Source organism: Papaver somniferum, chromosome 8 (genome assembly GCF_003573695.1).
Source record: "Papaver somniferum cultivar HN1 chromosome 8, ASM357369v1, whole genome shotgun sequence".
In the NCBI taxonomy this organism is placed as follows: domain Eukaryota; kingdom Viridiplantae; phylum Streptophyta; class Magnoliopsida; order Ranunculales; family Papaveraceae; genus Papaver; species Papaver somniferum.
The window spans coordinates 66,425,296-66,432,448 of NC_039365.1; positions in this window are offsets into that span (position 1 = coordinate 66,425,296).

The following is a 7,153-nucleotide window of genomic DNA, read 5'->3' on the forward strand; positions in this document are numbered from 1 at the left end:
GAAACCTCAGTAGAAAATCTCCAATTAGTAAATGCACATTACCAATTTTTATTTTCTAAAGATATGCATTTAGTTGCTGGAAATTAAAAGCATATAAAACTAAAAATCTTAATTAAAAGATTCTCAATTTATTTCAATTCGGGATTCTCCTTTAATTATTAAGGAATATCTTTGAACAATAATATATATGAATTACTAGACATGTTTAAAGTATGTCGACATCTTTACTTTGTATATCCTTTTTCATATTTACAATCTTGGAACATATTTTCCACACTTCCAAACAAGTTTAGAATTGGTTCATCTGATTTCCAAGAACTATGTGATTGATCAAAAACATTCAATCACCATTCATGGGTTTAACGATTCTACCAAACACAAAGTTCGGTTCTACCTCCAAGTGGCTACTAGGATAGGTTACACTAGTTTCCATAAAATGGCTAACTAAGTACCAAGATCGGTTACCACTTATTTATGGTACTTACTTGTGATCGGTTGCACAAGTTATAGTATCGGTTACACCAATTACTAAAACTTGTTAACCTACTACAAGGATCGATTACACATATTGTGATTATTCCCACCAAGTTATAGGATCGGTTACCCAATGACTAGGAATGGTCACACCTATTACAAATATCGATCATACCGTCTCAGGTGATTACTTAAGATTGATTTCAGTAATAAAAGTCATACCGATACATAAGTCAGGCATTTGAATAGTTTTACCAAGATACATAAACAAGTTATGAGCGGTTGTACTAAACACACATATTGGTAATCCAAAGATTTACAATGAATAACAATACCAATAAGTCTAGCGATTTCCCTTTCGATTTACAAAACAAGTTTATGAATTGCACTTCCTTTAAACGAATGTAAAACATTGTTTCCTAGGACGAAATCTTCACCCATATCCATACATAATCACAATAGCATTCATACGATTATGTCGATGTCTTATATACGAAGTTCAAAAGATAGGCGTTATACTTCGTATTATAATTCCTTAATACTACGTCTAACTAGAGTATAGACATTCACAGCATCACAGTTATGTTTTCAATATAGAAAAACTTGAAAGATACATTAGGAATGGAACAGTTCAAGTAAAAATATTACTAACCTCAAGAGGAAGGATGATGTCGTCGGTGTAGCTCTTTACTTCTTCACAATCTTCAAGTCTTCGAGTAATACTTGTAAGTCTCATATCCTAATAACTTTCTAGATAACCTATACGCAGTTGACTCTAGTAAATAATCAAGCGACTCTTTAAATGAGTTTTGGTTCACTAAAATATGACAACCAAACTTGACATACCAACGCTTGGTGGGTTCAACCGAGCAATGCTCTAAACATCTCCCCTTTTGTCAATTTTAGTGACAAAACTCTTACATCATATGGATAAACAAATTACAAGAATTCATTATACATACGCTTGATTCAAGTTTCAACAACACAATAACCTGTATACATTCAATCCACAAATGCCGTTATTGACATTATAATAACAAAGCTAATACTCCCCCTAAAGGTGAGATAGATAGATTTTTAATCTGCACATCTTTGTTATTTTCTCTTGTAGTCCATATAACTACAAATCATCATATGATATGTTACTCCCCCTTAGTCTATGTTTTACCCTTTCGTTAGATATAACGTTTAAGCACCATTGTCCTTTCCTTAGTGATACGAAATCACTTGTTTACTCCATATATTTCTCCCCCTTTTTGTCACAAAATGAAAAAGGTACGAGCAAATAAAGGACAAACCGAAAGGATCTTACAAATCTTAAAAGACTTGCAACCTATAAGAGTTAAGCACGAGGGTTCCACATACCATTTTAGATAACCAATATCAAAACTAAAACTACAAAGTAATTTTATTTTGATATGTTATCAAGGAAACAATTGGCCGAAGAAATTTTCCCTAATAGTTTAGCAAATTTAAAAATTGACTAAGTACCTTAGTTCTTTTGCTAAACCGAGTGTACAAATACAATCGCTTGTTTGATAAGACCAAAATAAAGATCAAAATTAACTCTATTTTTCTCATCAGGTTCTAATTATTCGAACAATAACTTAGACCTTTCACTTTAAACAAGACAAGTACTAGGTTAGTTAACTAGTATTTCTTGTTAAGGCATTCGATTAGACTTGAATAACCGAATCCTCCACTTTGATAAGTCTAACTAAGATCAGAATTAACTTAGTTTCTATTATCCGGAATCGAATTGAACTAAAAAATTGTTCCCGAAAACCTTTTTGTTAAGCTATAAACAATTCATAAAAACCAAATAAATTAACTTGCATAATTATTTATCTTAACCGGAAGAAATTGAAACAAACATAGACATTAAAGCACCGCAATTGCATCGAAATTTCGTTAAGCCTAAACAATTGATACCAAACAATAAAGAAAGATAACAATAGGTTTTCTCAACCGGAAACAATTGAATCACACACACATCCATACACAAATAATGGAGTAAACATCGATTGTACCGAAATATTGTTAAGCAAAAGCAAATATATGTAATTAAATCAGGATTTTCTTAAACAGGAAAACGATTAACTAACAAATTCGTTACCTCAAGTTCCACATCCTCTTCTCCTTTTCTTTGCATCTTTCTGGCGAGGAATATCACTTTGTTGTCATCCTCTTGCAAGACAAAAGAACAACAAAAAAAACCAACCTTTACCATAGAAAGGTTGAAAATCGTTTTTAACTAGTGCGATGCAAAAGTTGAAAACCCGAAAAACATATGCTTTTATGCTAAGCCAAAAAGGATTCAACATATTGTGACTTTTTCACACATGAGTTTCAATCAGAACCCCTTATGATCCTTTGATAAAGCCTACCATAATGGGCTAGAACTCAATCCCTCTAAACCAAAAAGTCATCCAAACCATAAGGGTTCACAACATATGAGATCGAATATTGAGGTTATGAAAACCGAAAACATACATCTCATAAATCAATTTGCAATACACCATAAATATTCAACATAAAATCAGGTATTACAATTACCTCAATCTTGTACGAAATTTAATTATAAAACCAACTCAAAAAGAATGAGGTCATTCCGAGTTCGGACGAAGAAGTTATGGGCCAAACAGTTTTACACTCCTTCGTATCGACCAATCACTAGGACCGATTATAGTTCTCACTAGGATCGGTTAAATTTCTTATAGTTCTCCCTAGGATAGGTTATAGTTATATATAGTTCTTTATAGGATCGGTTACGGCATGAATCCATACACGAAATCGTTTTTCAACATAACTTTTGCATACAATGTCCGAATTCAGTGATTTTTGGCTCGTTTTAACTGTAAAAACAAGAGATACACATATATGATCAGTAGATATCAACATCATAAACTCAGAATTACCGTTTCTATCAGAATCTCAAATATATATATACAAATTATGAGTATAGAAGAAAATAAATATCCCTAAAGATGTAATTAGTCATATAATAACCGAGAGATCATGTGCTCAGTTTGACATGATTCCTCACCCTTCATAAGATTGATCACAAAGGTGAGCATGCACAATTCAACATAACTAGGTTTGTTTGAATTGATCCTTGTCTTGTTCATCATGAGTGACTAAGACAGAATCATGATTCTTGACCTCTTGCTTGGTTTGTTTTTTCTTGTTCCATCTCTTGTTTTTCTTCTTTGACTTGTGATGAAGAGTGTCATTATCACAACGTTCACTAGTACAAGAGATTTCAGACATGATGTCTTTCTTTAGTCTTTCAAGAAAACTCTTGTAATTATTGTCACCGACAATTAACAACTGAGAGTCATTCTTGTGACTAACTTTTGGTCCCTTCTTGGCTATGGAGGATTTCGAGACCCATTTAGAGTTGAGTTTCGCAGGAGCAGCTTTCTCCTTCATACCATTAGGACGATTATCCTTTTGAATACTTTGCGAAACAACTTTTCTCTTTGTCTTAGCATTTGCAAAGTCATCTCTTTTTCTAAAATATGGTCTTTTATAAGATGACCTTGTCGAGTGATAGGAAAAATTTAAGCTATCATTATAATAATTCTTTTTCCTAAACTTAGGACAATACCGATCTGAGTTCTTTTGGGGAGCAATCTTAGCCAATTCTTTTGATACAAAAGAAAGTGTATCTTTTATCTTACGAATGTTGCATCCCCATTGCACATGCCTTTTATTACCACAATAACAACAATGCTTAGTAACATAATGTTACCTTTTTGTGGATCCTCTTGCATTGGAGATTGACGATTTTTATTCTTATTCTTATCTTTGTTCAACTTTGTTGCTTTCTTGACATTAGCAGAAGTTCTCTGTTTGATTGTCGCTGGTTGAACATAATTTTTAGGCTTGATAGGATTTTCTTATTTACAAGAAACATGAGCATCTTTGACATCAGTGGAAGCCTCTGGTTGAGAAGAATTTGCAGCTTTGACAAATTTTACCTCTTTGCTAATATTTGAAGCATCTATTCCCTTATAGACCAATCCTCGTGTATCACGATGATTTCTACTTGCTTATAACATTTAGGTTAAATTGTTTGTGCTATCATTGAAATTTTTCAAGTACAAATTTTCTTCTTCCAATGTCTTGATTTTATCAAGAGCACCAGCTAGATCAGCCTCAAGGCGTTTTTCTCGTGAGAGATATTCACATTCCTTCTCTTCAAAACTCTTTTGTTGAGAGTTAATCCTTGCACCAGATTCAGCAAGTTTCTCTTCCAACAAGTGAATTTTTCTAAGAGCAGCATCACGCTCCCTTTTTAACATTTCTGTTTGAGGGAGACTAGCATTTGTTTTTCTGCAAGACCCTATATTTGTTGAGAAGCATCTTCCTTAAACTTTTTGTGATCTTGACACATCCTTTCACATTCAATAGTTAATGCTTTAAAATCATCCCGATTTTTATCAATTATCTTTTTGTAAGTAAGCAATTGCTCACAAACAGATTCTGAGGGTGATTCAATAATCTTTTGCAATACGTTAACTGAGTCTTTCTTTATTTTTCGCTCTCGATTAACTCTACTTTGACTTATGTCTTATTGGTTGGATCGCACCAAACACAAATTGTTAGATCTTTTCGTGTTTTCCAGCTCTCATACCAATTGAAAATACGAGGGTACCCAAATATACCTCAATCTAAAACTTTTCTACCTATAAGTCCTTTCTCCGAAAGTGATTGTCTATGGACTGAGTCGAGACAATAAAACGATTTGGTTCACACTTCGTTTGATCGTCTATGGATACAAGATCGAGACAATACGACAATAAGATAACTTGTGTGATTGACTATGGATTCAAGATCGAGACAATACAACTACGAAGTATGATTACTTGATAATAGGTTCGGACTTAATCAAACACTATAGGAGTGTTATCAAGTAATTAGGAATTAACGTTTGCGTATTTTAATTCTAATTATAATAAAAACAATTATCATTGCGAAAATAGAAAAGTAAAAGACACATCAAGATTTTGTTAACGAGGAAACCGAAAATGCAGAAAAACCCCGGGACCTTGTCCAGAATTGAATACTCTCACAAGTAAGCCGCTATAAAAAAATCTAAACCAACTTTGTATATTTGATACCAAGCAACTAAACCTATAGTTCACCTAGTTCCCTCAGTATCCCTGCGCCTCCAACTTTCAATAAGTCACGCACTTGGAACAATTCCTTTGGTTAATATTCCAAACAGTAAAGGAACAACAAATATGTTCGGTAATAACTCTTTCCAAACAACGTGATATGAGTTTGACAAAAGGTTCTTCCGTTTAACCAATAAACTCCTTTGTCGGGTTCTAGATCAATCTATTCAACAACTACCAAAGTAATTGTTTAGATTATGCAATCAATACTATGAATCACAAACAAATGTATTGATGCCGATCTATGCAACTAATCAATCCAATCTATCAAAAGATAAACCGATTATAATTGGATCCCCAGCTGATCTAGTTTTGTGCACACCAAAGATTATGAACTAAAATAAGAAATCTTGTTTGTCTTCAAATCTTCTTAGATATTCAATAAATACCTGCAACCAAACAACATGAATCTCTTGTGATCAATCACACACAGAACGGAGTCTGTTAACGATGGATTATCACAAGATGTCTTTAGATCTACAAACAGTCTAAAAAGCCCCGTCGACACTTCATCTAGTTTGAGTGAATCTTATATCAGAAGAGAAGATTCCCAAACATAAACAAACTAGATGCAATCAAAGTTCAACAACCGTTAGTCAATCAAATCAATCGAAAACTAATAATAAACTGCACTTATCCAGTTTCCCACCAACGGTACTCGTATAGCTTCTCAATCCCAAAGAAGTCTTTAAAACGAGCGGTCGTAAGAGATTTCGCCTAATTAGGGTAATTTCCTCTCCGAATAGACGACTATGAAAAAGCGTGGGTACAACAACCACACCCAATATTTCGATTAGCAATCTGTATGGACTACCTCTAATATACTATTGAGATAATCATAATAAAAGTATATGAAAGAGTTATATCTCTCTTTCTCAATTCAATACTTTACTCAAGCAAATAGAAATCTGCAAGTCTAATTGGATACAATAGAAATCACTTGGACGGTACCAAAGACCAATGTTCAAGGATCAATCAATTTCGATCAACAACCAAAGGTTGGATATCCCAATTGATCGATTCAAGGTACAACCTGTGATATTTCAATTATATAACAAAATATAATGCGGAAAAGAAATAACACAAACACCATAAGTTTTGTTAACGAGGAAACCGAAAATGCAGAAAAACCCCGGGACCTAGTCCATATTGAACACACACTATGTTAAGCCGCTACAGACACTAGCCTACTACAAACTAACTTCTGTCTGGACTGTAGTTGAACCCCAATCAATCTCACACTGATCCAATGTATAGTTGCGCTCCTTACGTCTCTTATCCTAGCAGGATACTATGCACTTGATTCCCTTAGATGATCTCACCCAAAACTAAGAGTTGCTACTACCAAAGTCAAAGACTTTAATAAACTATCACACAGAAAAGTATACGGTAATAGATAAATATGTCTCCCACAGCAATACCTACGAGTTTTTGGTCCGTCTTTTGATAAATCAAGGTGAACATGAACCAATTGATAACCCATACTTATATTCCAG